The 14,897-nt window shown below is 35.9% G+C and overlaps 1 non-coding gene across 1 annotated transcript; it reads left to right on the forward strand.

The window, feature by feature from the left end:
- Positions 1–7,376: 7,376 nt before the first annotated feature.
- On the forward strand, positions 7,377–7,481 carry LOC115506605. The gene has a single exon (XR_003966450.1). It is a non-coding gene; the product is annotated as a U6 spliceosomal RNA (small nuclear RNA).
- Positions 7,482–14,897: the final 7,416 nt, after the last annotated feature.

The raw sequence follows: 14,897 nt of genomic DNA on the forward strand, positions 1-14,897 counted from the left end.
TATTTTGTGAATTTGACTATGATATGCCTTGTTGATGGTTGGTTTTTGTTGAATCTAATGGGGGTCCTCTGTGCTTCCTGGATTTGATGTCTGTGTCTTTCCCCAGGTTAGGAAAGTTTTCCGCTATGATTGGCTCACATAACACTTCAACCTCTATTTCTCTCTCTTCCTCTTCTGGGACCCCTATGATTCTGATGTTGTTCCTTTTTAATGAGTCACTGATTTCTCTAAATCTTATATTGTGCTCTTTTGCCTTAATCTCCCTCTTTTGTTCTGCTTCATTTTTCTCTATAAGTTTGTCCTCTATATCACTGATTCTCTGTTCTGCCTCATCCATCCTTGCCACCACTGCATCCATCCGTGATTGCAGCTCAGTTATAGCATTTATAATTTCATTCTGGGTCTTTTTTACTTCTTTTATCTCTGTAGAAATTCTAATCTGTCTTCGACTCCAGCTAGTATTCTTATTATCGTGATTCTAAATTCTGGTTCAGACATCTTGCTTGTATCTGTGTTGGTTAAATCCCTGGCTGTTGTTTCTTCATGCTCTTTCTTTTGGGGTGATTTCCTTCGTTTTGTCATTTTGAAGAAAGAAAAGTAATTAATGAGGTAGAAAAATTAAAATTAAAAGAAAAATTAAAATTAAAAAATATTAAAATTAAATAATTAAACACACACACACACACAAATCGAATAAATGATGCTAGATCCTAGGTGTGTTTTGGTCTGGGTGTTGAAAGTGGTTTGACAGATTAGAGGAAAAAAAGGGGGTAGGGGAAAGAAATCATTTGAGAATTTGAAAAAATGAATACACTGAAGTAGACTAAAATGAGATGATGGAGGTAAAATAGAATTTGAAAAAATATACACAGAAGTAAAGAATATAGTAGAAAAAAATTAAAAGTATTTTTATTAAAAATTAAAAATAATTTTTTTTCTTTTTCTCTTCAATAAAAAGAAAAGAAATGAAAAAGAAAAAGAGAAAAAAGAAAAAATGGAAAAAAGAAAATCGTTTGAAAATTTGAAAAAGTGAATACACTGTAGTAGACTAAAATAAAATGATGGAAGTAAAATAGAATTTGAAAAAATTTACATTAAAGCAAAAAATATAGTTAAAAAAGTTAAAGAAAAATATTTTTAATATAAATTGAAGGTAAAAATGAAGTTTTTCTGTTTCTGCATTCAAGAAAAAGAAAAGATACAAAAAAGAGAAAAAAATAAAAAAGAAGATCGTTTGAATATTTGAAAAGGTGAATACACTGAAGTAGAGTAAAATACAATGATGGAAGTAAAATAGAATTTGAAAAAATTACACAAAGGTAAAAAATACAGTAATAAAAATTAAAAAAATATTTTTCATAAAAATTGAAAATAAAAATGAATTTTTTCTCTTTCTGTATTCAAGTAAAAGAAGTATAAAAGAAAAAAAAAAGAAATAAAATCGAATAGATGAACCTGCTAACAGATTGATGTAGGACCGAAATTACTTCGTTTTCCCCTAGATGTCAGTCTATGTAGCTCTTCATAGTCCGTAAATTAAGCGGGCAGTGAGACTTGTGTTCTTGAAGAGGGAAGTTGGCCCAGTTGGGTGGAGCTCAGTGTAATAACTCCTCTCTCCACTAGATGGCGCTGCTAGCCTACTGGGGCGGATTGTTGCGGGGCTCGTAGGTGCGTATGCGCATGCGCGGGATTGTTGAAAATGGCGCTAGCCAGCTACCCAGTCTGTTCTCCCGGGTCAGCAATCGGACACCCGTCCTATGTCTTCAGCTTTTGTCCACTCTCCGCTTTTTCACTCTCCATGACCAGGCCCCAGGCAGTACCCCTCTCCCGGGTTTTGTCTCAGATGCGGCTGTTTCCCCGACCCCTTACTTCCGAAGGACTGAGGCTTTGACCGTTCTGTGCCTCTGTGGGAGGGTCTCACCGAGCAATGGCTGAATGCCGGCTGCGCACAGGAACGCTTGCGGGACCCTGCTGCTTCCGGTGCCCCAAGACTGTGGCCAGGTGCCAGCGGCCCCAGAAAAATTTGTGAGACAGTGTAGCAGCAGCATTTCAGGGATTATGGAAAATCACAACACACATCCGGCACCAGGCTTCACCCTTAAGGACCTTGTTCCAGCACCAGCGAATGTGGCCGTCTTCTGGGCTGGGACCAGGTGGCTTCAACAGTCTCTGCCAAATGTCCTTCCAGCAGTGGAACCGCTTTTCCCCGTGTGGCCCGAGAACCTCCTGGACCCCACTCTGTTCCTGAGGATTCTCCCTTCCCACCAGGTATTGAGCTGTGGAGTTGCAGCCTTTGCGCTCCCTTTGTTTACAGTCTTAATGGAATTTAAACCCTCTCTTTTCTCCCTTTTTAGTTTAGTCCCTGTGGCTGTTTCCAATTTTCCACTTTCTCTCCAGCTGCTTTTGGGGAGGTTTGCTTTTCCCCTATTCTCCCCCCCCCCCCCCCCCAAGTCTCCAGCCTCTCTCAGGTCACAAAAGCACCTCCCTTCCTGCGCTTTCTAGTTCACTTCTCCACACTGTGTACCTGCTGAATTCTGTGGTTCAGGTTGTGCAGATTGTTGTGTTAATCCTCCAGTCAGTTTTCTAGGTGTGTAGGATAGTTTAGTGTTGGTCTGGCTGTATTTCATGGACATGAGACACACAAAAAACTTCCATGCTCTTCCGCCATCTTCTAAGAGTTGGGCTGTATAATACATTTTAGGAAGAGCCACAAAGTTGATATATTCCCAAACCGAAAAACAAATGAAAAGGTAAATCAATTATGGTGTATCTGTGTGATGCAATACTACTTGTCAGTGAAAAAGAATATACTACTGATAAATACAATAACATGTATGAATCAACAAGAGTATGCTGAGAGACCAGACATATAAGAGTACATACTGTATGATTTCATTTATAGAAGTTTCTAGAAGGTAGAAAAACTAAAAAACAGATTCAGAAAGTAAATCTGTGTTTGCCTCACCAGGGATGAAGGATGGATAGTGATAAAAGAAAACTTTTCTGGGTAATGTTTGATGATATTGGTAGTTACACAGGGTTATAAATGTGTCAAAACTCATGGAACTATATATTCAAAATTGATAGTTTATTTGATATAAATTATACCTCAACAAAGGAGTTTTAAACAAAAAAGCTTCCATGTGTAGTTTTATGATCATGTGGCCCACCACGAAAGTATTTGGACTTTCTGTAAGCCACCAGAATGAGCCTAATGGACTCATTGGAAGTTTCTCCTCCTTCAGTAGTGAAGTGTCTGCAGCCGGCAATCCAACCAGAGCTTAAAGTGGAAGTTGCTTTAGAGAAAAGTGAAAGAACATCTATGGAGCGCTTCTCAGATCTGCATAAGATGCTTTTACTACATGTACATATATACTATTGTGTTTGAAAATTTCTGTTACAGAGGAGATTTTCTGTTGAAGGAAACTTCAAGATAAGCCATGTGGTAGGAGTATCCTATATTAAAGAGGCCTGAGTGTGATCAAACTGTTCTACCAGAGGCAAGGTCAGGAGCTTGTGGATTTCCATGGGAAGGAATTCGGAAACTTAGATGTAGGAGGCCAAGTGATTAGAATCAGTCAGTGGGGGACGCTTGTGGGATTCATGGTCTCGCCTTGCCCCATAACCTTCTAAGACTACAATAAAGTCTGTAAAAGTTTATAGCAGAGTTGGTGGCTAGGCTCAGGGTGATCCAGAGTAGACAAGAAGGAGCTAGCAAAGGCACAGGAGTCAGACCACCAGGCCCCACTCACTGGGAATTAACAGACATCTTGCAAGGCTCGAGGGTTCGCCTATGATAAATAAATGTCAGGGTCTGCATCCTTCCCACATAAATCTATAGCACTTATTAGACTTTCTGGTTTATTCAATATTACTTTTACAACATATATGTAACAACTTTTTATAAAATATCTTAAAGTAACAAATGAGAAACATAAATCATCTTAGGGTCAGAGTTGAGAGGAAGGAACCCTAAAGGCTGGCTTTCAGTCTGTTGAAATCCGTATACTCCAAATATGACTTTACATTTTTTATTTGAATTGTGGATAAATTCCAAAACATCAATATGTGTGTAAATATGTATTCTGAGGCCAAAATTTGCGTGAAACTTTGTTTTGGAATAATTTATTATGTGACATTTCTACTTGAGGTGGTTAAAAATTTAAGGACAAATATAAATACAAATTTCAAGTATTACTGTTAAAAGTTTATTTTGTAAATGTTAGATTCACTATTATGAAGTTTTTTAACTAAAACCATTTTGATCTTTTACTGTAATTCTCTTAAGAGTTTACTGTTAAATTCTTTTTTATTTAAAAAAATTTTTTAATGTTTATTTATTTTTGAGAGAGGAAGAGAGACAAAGTATGAGTGGGGAAGGGGCAGAGAGAGAGAGAGGGAGACACAGAACCCAAAGCAGGCTCCAGGATCTGGGCTGAGAGCAGTGAGCCTGAGGCAGAGCTCGAACTCACAAACTGTGAGATCATGACCTGAGTCAAAGTCAGACACTTAACCAACTGAGCCACCCAGGGACCCCTACTGTTAAATTCTTAAATGCTTCCTTTCTACATTTAGGGAATGATTGAGACCAATAGATGGGGTCAGGAGTGACCAGAAAGAAAATCAGCTTTCCTTATAAGTATGGAATTCTTTCTACTTCTCCATTTAATATAAACATTGCCTTCCTAGCAAACACAAAATTACCGTGTTGTTAGGCAAAGAAAAGATTAATTCTGGTTTCTTCTTCTTCTTTTTTTCCCCCTCTATTTAGTATTTGGCAAAACATTGAAGAACTATACTACTGTTTATTCCTGAAAGGATAAATAATTTTAGCCTATAGTAATTGACCTAGTTGTTTTTGTTTTTGTTTTTGTCTTTGGTGTATAGATTAGGGTGTGTAAATTTGTGAATGTCTCTTAGAATAGTATTTCCAATCTTTACATACAAACCCATCGATGAGTCATAAAAGCAATTTAGTAAGTTATGAAACATGTTTAAATGTTTTAAAAATGAAATGATAGAAAATATCAAGAGTTCGTCACACAGTATTGTTCTGGGAAACACATTTTTCAGTTGTGTGTGTGTGTGTGTGTGAGAGAGTGAGAGTACTGGGTTGTAGGATAAAAAGGATTTTTGACTATGGTTTGGAACAGCAACAATATTTCTAAATAGTTTATACGAGTATTTTTAGAGGATCACCTAGAAGTTTCTGATAGCTGAGATAATTGAGCACACTTCCTATGAAGAAACAGGTAGTGAATTATTGTTGAACTCAGCACTCAGACTCACAAATTTCATTACAGTGGTGTTGAATAAGAATATTAGGTTCACAGATGGCTCTCTTACATCTTTGTCTGAAGTCATTGTCCACTTTTTAATTTGTTGCTTAAACATTTCTTAAAACAGTACATCAGTATATTTTCAGGACATTTAAAAAATTAAAATATCATTGAACTTCTTCGGTTCACGTTTTGATGAAATACAAACATTCCATCATTTTTTCCCTTATTTTTAAAATTTCCTTTGCCTGGAATTCTCTGCTTTCAATTGGTCATACAGGCAAGTACTTTGCATAATTCAGAGATCATTTCCAAGATCACCCCCATAGAAGGGTTTCCTGAACCACCGAATCTAAAATCTGTCCCCTCAGTGTGTCACAAAAATATTGTTTTCTTTTTAGTGCCACTTATCACTTCTCTAAATTGTCTTGTTTAATAAAATATTGGTTTTCTTCTTTATTCTTCTGGCCGTTCACTCTGAAATCCACCTACCCATCTCTCCAGAATGTAAGCACCAGGAAAGCAAGGTCCTTGCCTGTCTGTCCACCGCATGCCTTAGAAAAGTGTTTGTCACAGTCATTCCTCAATGCTTGTTGAGTAGATGACTGATTTAATTTCAGAAATAATGACAAAAATTTGCTTATTACTTTATAAAAACTTTGTAAATGTGGAAATGAAGATAGCTACAGTGATATAACATTTATAATGACATCTTTTTGACCTGGCTTTGCCCTCACTAGGCCTTATCTATTTATTTTATATTTACTCTGAGTAGGAATGTTCCGATTCCAAACCTTGAATGGCTTAGGAAATAATCAAGGGTGGGAAAAAGAGCTTCTTACCAACCCTGACTGGCAATGACATTTAAAACTGGAGTCAACAATAACTATCATGAAGGCAATTGAAATACTTGGAGTTTGTAAGTCAGGTGGATGCTTTGGTGTATTACTGTCTGTCCATCTCCTGTTTTAGGGGTCAATACAAGCCCTCAGTGTATTAAAACCTATTAATATACTACTGAGAGATATTTTTTCAGTAAGAAAATTAATAGAAGCAGACGATTACTATCTCTATTGTACGCTGGGGAAACAGTATATCTGCTTAAATGCACTTGTTTGAATGGAAAATAGGTAAATATGAAGTATGCTGAAAAGATATAGGATAAAGCCCTTAAGAAGAAGCTGGCCCTATGTTAAAGGTTAAACACTTCAGAAATAACATTATTTGGGGGGAAATTTTGACTCATTATTTGGGGATAATTGAATTGAGTCTTAAGAAATTCAGATATTGATGGGAGTGAGGAGATCGGGGGCAGGGAAAATGAGTGATGCGCATTGAAGAAGGCACTTGTTGCTATGAGCGCTGGGTGTTGTATGTAAGTGATGAATCACGGGAACCTACTCCCGATGTCAAGAGCACACTGTATACACTGTGTGTTAGCTAACTTGACAATAAATTACCTTAAAAATTCAGAAATATGTAACATTTAATAAGCTGGGTACATTTTAATAGGCTGGATGCATTTAATAATAGTGATAGTGATATACATTGGCTATGATGTAGCTTTCTTACTTAGGATATTATTGTGATTATGGAGCCACTAGTTTAAATAGACCGTAGTTATTTGGCAGAAAGATCCTATAATAAATACATTACATCCATATTAATACCAAGGAGCAATTAGTAACTTTCAAGTTGAGATTCAGTTTATTTATATACATCCTTCTCCAGATTCTCATTAAGTGCTACCCCTGTTTGTTATGTTTTAACAGATGTGTGAGACACCAGAGAGGAAATATGTCAAATCAAATTGTTTATTATTTGATCTTAAAAGATGATCAAGAGGAGCAAATGTCCAATGTTTAAATTCTAGGACCTAAAATAAATATTTCAGAAGACTCTCATCTTTTGTTGATTGCTGAAATACACAACAGAATCTCACTTCCTCACTACTTAATTTGCTGTTAAGAAATAATTTCTTGAAAAGAATTACTTTGTCTGACAAAAATGGAAGATGGAAGGTCTACCGAAATAAGCATTATGTGTGTGTGTGCATATAGATATTGATATAGATAGATACAGATATAGATATAGATTGCCCACTTTGGCTGCACACATAATAGAACTGAAATGATACAGAGAAGATTAGCATGGCCCCCCCATAAGGATGACACACAAATTTGTGAACTGTTCCATATTTTTGCTATAAATGAAAGTTAAGATAGTAAATCCTAAGTTTTTATCACAAGAAAAATATTTTTTTGTAACTGTATGAGATAATTATGTTAAGTAAACTTGTAATTACTTCATGATATATGTAAATCAAATCATTATGCTGTGTCTCTTAAATGAATGCAGTGCTATATGTCAATTATATCTCAGTGAAACTGGAAAGACTGATTATGCCACAAAGGCACAAACTGAAAGGTAAAAAAAATAATCATAGCAACAAAATAATGTTAGTCTATTTTACTGAATACTGAGTTAGTGCAGGTTCTGACCCAGGTATTTTTTCACAAAAATTCTAGGAAGTAGTTAATATCAGTTATACTTCTTCCCAATTTACAAACATAGAAACTGAGAATTTTTTCTTACTTAAACTCCATAAACACTTATACTAGAAGTGCTTAAATACCAGTGAAAGAATTTGGTTTCCAAACTATGACTGGTGAATACAATGTTTCGGGGGGATAATATGCTCCTTCTATTACTGCCACAAAATATTACTTTGGTTAAAAAGAGAATGATTGATTGACTGATTGACTAGTTATGACAACCCTATTTACCCTCACTTTCAAGTCTATTAAGAATTGTCCAGCTGCTACAGGTTTGAAAATGTTTGTAAGTGAGAAAGAATGCCCTTGATAAATGCAGTGTTTTACTCTGTCAAAATGTAACAAAACTTTAAAAAGTGACTATTACTAAAGCACAATTAAACATTTTTTAAGGGCATAGATTTTGGGTTTTTAAATCCATGATATACATTTCGAGTTCTGGCAAATAGCAGAGAATTAGGTCTTCAAAGGGATCCTGGAAGGATGTCTATGGTCAAATGCATTTCCCAAAAGATACTCAATCACTGTTGTTTCCTTATTCTCACAAGGATCACACTACAAATCTATAGCTATTTGGCCATTGTCATATTACTCTTGACTTACACTCCATTCTTACCATAAACAAAATAGTGACTGGGGACAAGTAGAAGATTTCCAGTTCTTAATTGCATACCAAGAATTACAGAGAACCTTGGTAATGTAAGATTTGAGGTAGATTAGTTTGAAGCCAATGACTTCTTGGCTCTTTCTCTCAAAAATAAATAAAAACGTTAAAAGAAAAGAAAATGTTATTGAAAGTAGCAACATTTTCAAGCTAGCCCACAAAAGTATCCTCAAACCCAAAATACTTGGGCTCCCTTTGTACCTTTTGGGATATTTATATTGGAATTAAACTACACAGCCTTTGAGAGTTACCTAAACACTATTTATACAATCTGCTAATAGCAAATTATGTTCTTAAAAATAGATAATAATTCAATCTATCTAAAAATATTTTGTAGCTAAAATTAAAATTGATAAAATGAATAAAAAAGTATTGGGAAGGACTAATATACATAATGTTTGTATAATTCTATTTTCATAAACTGCTGTTTAGGCTATCTGAGGAAACTCTAATATATAACACAAATTAATGCATATGTATACATATATGTGTATGTACACCCAAATCTGAAGTATATATGTATACCCAAATCTGAAGGTAAAGCCCATAGTATATGCCAGACTTTCAAAGGGATCTCATATCTAAGAAACATTAAAGATTGAGGGCATAGAATTCAATTTTAATAAGTTTGTTTTTTTCTTATAACTACTACAGTCTATTATACCAGTCTCTAAATAGTAACAAATATTTGATAGTTCACAAAAAAATTTATGTATAGTAAAGTGGTTAATGGGAACATTCTGGAGTCGGTCTGCTAAGTTTTGAATCTCAGTTCTGCCACAGGTGACCACAGACAAATAATAATTTCTAATTGTCTCCTTTTAATTTTTGTAAATTGGGAAATTTGTAGGGCTTCCCTTTTAGCTTTATTATGAGGAATAAGGAGAAAACTCGAGTAATACACTTAGAATATTGCTTAGTACAGAATAAATGTTCATAAATGAGTTCTTATTATAATACTTACCTTTGCTGAGTGGAAGCACTTATACAGTTAAAGATATATGTATTGTGTGCTTATTTATTTTGAAATCAACCTGGATTGTATATTTGTCCCAGATACCAAAACATATATAGAATTTATTATCTTTTATGTCACTCTTAAATGATAAAAACAGTATATGATTTAAGAATATATACATTTACACATACATATCCATAGTTAAAATGAACAACCCAGTCTTTTTCTTCCATTGTAGGGAAAAACTCAGTTCATTCTTCCTCTTGTGTGTCTCCTGTACTATTCACACAGCACACTTCATTCTGGCACTTCTGGTCACCAAATGTGTAGGCTTTTTCCCCCACGACAAGCGATTCTCTGAGACATCAGCTGTGTGTCCTATAATTTAAGTCACTTTTAATACCAAACCTGGAGATGGTATGAGACCCCACAGGTTAAGGGCTCGGTCTCACAAGACTGTGCCCCCTCTTAATTTCAGATGTCAGTCACAAGGAGTAGGTCTTCAGGTTATTCACCACTTCTGTCTGATTTGGCTATAAATCAGAGGTTCTTGTGACCCTTTCTCAGTTTCAGTTGAATTGTTAGAGTGGCCCACAGAACTCAGGAAAATACTTACTTATGTTTACCAGTTTAGTAAAGGATATAATAAAGGACAGAGATGAAGAGACACCAAGGGTCTTGCGGAGTCTGGGTATGCCACTCTCTCGGTGAGGATGTATTGGCCAGCCAAGAAGCAGTCTGAACTCCTCTTATTGGGATTTTATGGAGGCTTCTTCTTCACATAGGCATGATCAGTTTTTTGCTCCATTTCCAGCTTCTCTCCCCTCACTGGAGACTGGGGAGAGGGGCTGAAAATTCACAGCTTCCAATCATGCCTTGGTCTTTCTGGTGACCATTCCCCATTGAGGAGCCATGCAAGAACCCACACAGAGTTGTCTTAATAGAACAAAAGATGCTTACAGTGCTCTTCTCACTCAGGAAATTACAAAGGTTTTAGGAGCTCTGTGCCAGGAGCTGGAGGCAGAGACCAATAAATATAGTTTCTATGATGTCAAAGTAATGAAACTATAACCAAGTGCACCAATATCAAAAGTTTGGTTACCCTGGGGTGCCTGGGTAGCTCAGTTAGCTAAGAATCCAGTTACGGCTCAGGTCATGATATTGGGGTTCCTGAGTTCAAGCCCTATGTTGGCTCTGTGCTGACAGCTCGGAGCCTGGAGCCTGTTTCAGATTCTGTGCCTCCCTCTCTCTCTGTCCCTCCCCTGTACATGCTCTGCCTCTTTCTCTCTCTCTCTCAAAATAAATAAACATCAAAACTTTGGTTCCTTTGGGTAAAAAAGGTTGGACAATATATAGAGAAGAAAGGGAGAGAGAAGTGAGCAAATACAGTGAGATAGCTACATGGATGAATGATTGTATGTTATTTTCTATATGTTTGAACTATATTAATAAAATATAAAATATGTACAAAAGTGCTAGAAACTTTAATGAATCTGGGCAACACTGGTAACTTTTTATGCAGTTTTTACTGTTTCAGAACTACAAGTTATGATATTATTCCAGAAGACTGTTTTTTTTTATTAAGTATTACCCTTATCCCTCTTAAATATATATTAAATATATTGTTCACAATATATAATGACTATATTGGATAACAGCAAAATAAGATAAATTCATTCTTTTAGTAAAATAAAACATTTAAACATTGATAAAATCCAAGTACGTGTTATCAGTAGATATATTTTTGCCTTATTAATTTTTCAGTCTGATATATAAGGATATATATTGCACTAAATCGCTAATTATTTAGTTTAAATAGGTCTTTATAATGCCTTGGGATCTTTAATTGATTACAAGGGTTGCTTTTCTGCTTGGGTTTAAGTTACAGTTAGAATTTAAAAAGATCTGCAGATACATACATTTATATACAATACAGACAGTTAGTTACGTAATGTTGTTTGGTAATTCCTATGATAGGTAAGATATTTAGATAATTATTTAATACCTACTATGTGCCAAGAGCTGGGATGGACTCTGAGAAGATGACATTATAAGTTAATTACCTTGAGGATGATTTGTAGTCAAATAACTACAAAATTGTGAATTGTAAATTATGTTAATATATCTGTGTAAAAATGTTATAAAAGAAGGCAAGAAAAAGGTGTGAAAACTCACAGACTGTGATTTATGTGACTTTATTTCTCAAAAGTAAAGCTTTTACATTCCGTCTTGGATACCTCTCTTGCTATCACCTATGCAGGGGCCGGCTGGTGTGGGGGGAGGTGAAATGACTGCTATTTACACACAATAACTAATGAAAGAGAGTCTCTTGGAATTGTGCCAACTGATGGCTCCTTGCAGGGGTGGTGATTTGTCTAAATGAAGATTGTTGTCTTGATTAATGAGATAACAAATACAGAAGTTTGTGAGATTAGATTCTCTGTTGGAAGGGCAAAATTTCATAGAATAAGCATGCTTTTGAAATAAAAAAAGACACATTTTCTAGCTGACACTTTCACTCTTATTTGCTGTCAATAAAATAGAGCAAAATTGGTTATATGTGTGTCCTTTCATTCCTAATCCCAAGTTTCCTAGTGATACCCCTCTGCACATGCAGAAATATTCACACATCAGAGGATCTATGACCGAAAATGAAGGCCCCCATATGTTGCAATGTAATTAATAGGAGATTATGAGTAAAAGCTAAGCTCGTGACATATTCTATGGGAAAATCGTCTTCCTTAAATAACAAGATAATCAATATGCAAATATCTGGTTTCTTGTAAGATTCAGACTATATACTCTAGTATTTAATAATTTAAGTGTAGATATAAACCATATATAAGAAGGAATTAATAATAGAAAGCAATAAATGATTAATGAAAAAATATAAGTGAGATAAATGAGTAGATTGTGCATTACGCAGTACCTTTGCTACTCTTACATGGTAAAGTGTTTTGAATTGATTAATTAGTTTGGGATTGGAGTGAAAGAGGGAACTCTAGCCAGGATTTGAAAGATTGTCACAATTTTGTTAAGTGGAGGAGACATGGGGGTTATTTTACTCATTCATTCAATAATTCATTCATTTAGTCAATTAGTATGTAAAAAAAAATTTGAGCATCTAAGATGGACATCTAAGTAGCAAAATGGGCTTGTCACTGGATTGACAGATGTAAAGCCATTAGAAATGATCTCTGACCACATGGAACCACAAAGTTCATGATAAGTATTATGAAATAAATGTGCTATAATATTAAAACAGATAACTTTTTTTTTTTTTTTATTAAATTTTTTTTTCAACGTTTATTTATTTTTTTTGGGACAGAGAGAGACAGAGCATGAACGGGGTAGGGGCAGAGAGAGAGGGAGACACAGAATCGGAAACAGGCTCCAGGCTCCGAGCCATCAGCCCAGAGCCCGACGCGGGGCTCGAACTCACGGACCGCGAGATCGTGACCTGGCTGAAGTCGGACGCTTAACCGACTGCGCCACCCAGGCGCCCCTAAAACAGATAACTTTTAATTTAGACTTCTGAGTCACACAGAAAGCTTGTTTGTGAAATAAATATTGAAGGCTAGAAAAATGAATGGAGTGCAGGGACCAATATGTTCTCTGAAAATCAATTTTAGGAGCTCTTTCTGGGTTGCCTGACAATGGTCTCCCTTCCAGTAGCCAAATTCAATGTCCCTCAGAAAAGCCCTGTTTTGGGGCACCTGGGTGGATCAGTCGGTTAAGTGTCCTACTCTTGGTTTCAGCTCAGGTCATGATTTCATGGTTTGTGGGCTTGAGCCCCACCTTGGTCACTGTGCTGACAGTGCAGAGCCTGCTTGGCTCTCTCTCTCTCTCTCTCTCTCTCTCTCTCTCTCTCTCTCTGCCCCTCCCCTGCTTGCTCTCTCTCTCAAAGATAAATAAACTTAAAAGAGAAAAAGAAAAGTAAAGCCCTGTTTGTGGGTATGGATGAACTTCTTCACTTCTCATAGGATGTCATACAGTTTGGTCACCCCAAAAGCACAGGAGCAGAGGCAGGGGAGAGTTTGTCTTTCGAGTGAAGACTTCAGTCTTTTGGGCCCTTGAAATCACTGCTTTAGCTGGGCAGCGCTCTCACAGATAATTTTGCACCTTCAGACTCCTCTTTTCATTGGATGCAAATAGGCCTTCATGCCACAGTGAGAAGCAGGTAGCACTCTGCAGTGCATCTTCCCCTCTCCTATGTTCTCAGCTACATCCTCATCAAAAAAAAAAAAAAAAAAAAAGTAAATCAATACATTTAAGAGAGAAAAAAAGTCTCATCCTATCTCTTTTCGAAGGTTCCATATAACTGCTCTTACAAATATTTCCTTCGAATAGGAAAATGCACTAAATAATCTTGTAAATCACATCAGAAGTTTACAATAATAATCTGATAAAGTCTATTAGAGGAAATCCCTAAGGCATTCAAGGTGATAAAAGCAGACCCAATATTTGATATATCATTCAGTAGGGAACTCAGACACTGAGTATGAGTATGAGAAACATTTCCAGATACCCTATGCCTTTTTCCAGTCAAGTGTGATACATTTTCTATGTAACCTAGACAGGAGTGATCTAACCTAAGAATTTTAATTATATTATTAGTATCAGCAACCACAAAATTACATTGTGTTCTCCGTTCTATCACATTTTTTTTTGAAAGAGAGAAAATGTGCAATGGGCTAACCTTTACTTCCATGGATCCAAATACACAATTATGGGCAGTGAAGATAGGTGCTGAAGGATGTCATCAGCATGGTATAAATCCGGAGATAGGGAGTTTTCCTTAATGTTATTTTAGTTACCTCCAAACACTGTTATTTAATTAAAGACGTCTCAAGATATATGCAGATAAACATTTGTGGAATGGAAATGTGTGCCCTGGGATTCTTTTAATTGTAGATTCTGTGCAGAGGTGTTTGTATTGATGAAATCTTGCTTTCATGCCTTTCTGTACAATGTTCTCAATTTCTTTAGATGGAAAGATTTCCATATCTGAAATATAAGGCATTGTACTCAATACAATCCAAAGAACTCTCTTGTCATAAAACATTACATGGCATCTCCTCCTCAGACATTTGAACTCTTCAGGGAGAAACAAATGTCATAAAAATGGTGCCAGTCTCACAATAGTGGCAATCCAATATGGCTACCTAACTCCTAGCTTCAGATTGTTTTCTGTTTTGCTAACCCAAAGGCTTTTTCCAATGTCCATACTTAATAATGTGACTATTAGACAAAAAAATAAACTGAAAGTAAATACTAAAAATCAGGAGAATAGCAGATGAAAAATACATCTGGTGATGCTTCTGTGGTGTTAACAGCTGACATGTAATTAAGCTAACTCTAGCCTAAGCCTCATTATTATTATGCTTTAGTATCTGTGGACTTTTAATTACTTGGCATGATGTGTGCCAGTGTGCTATTCA

Source organism: Lynx canadensis, chromosome F2, assembly GCF_007474595.2.
Source record: "Lynx canadensis isolate LIC74 chromosome F2, mLynCan4.pri.v2, whole genome shotgun sequence".
Classification (NCBI taxonomy): Eukaryota; Metazoa; Chordata; class Mammalia; order Carnivora; family Felidae; genus Lynx; species Lynx canadensis.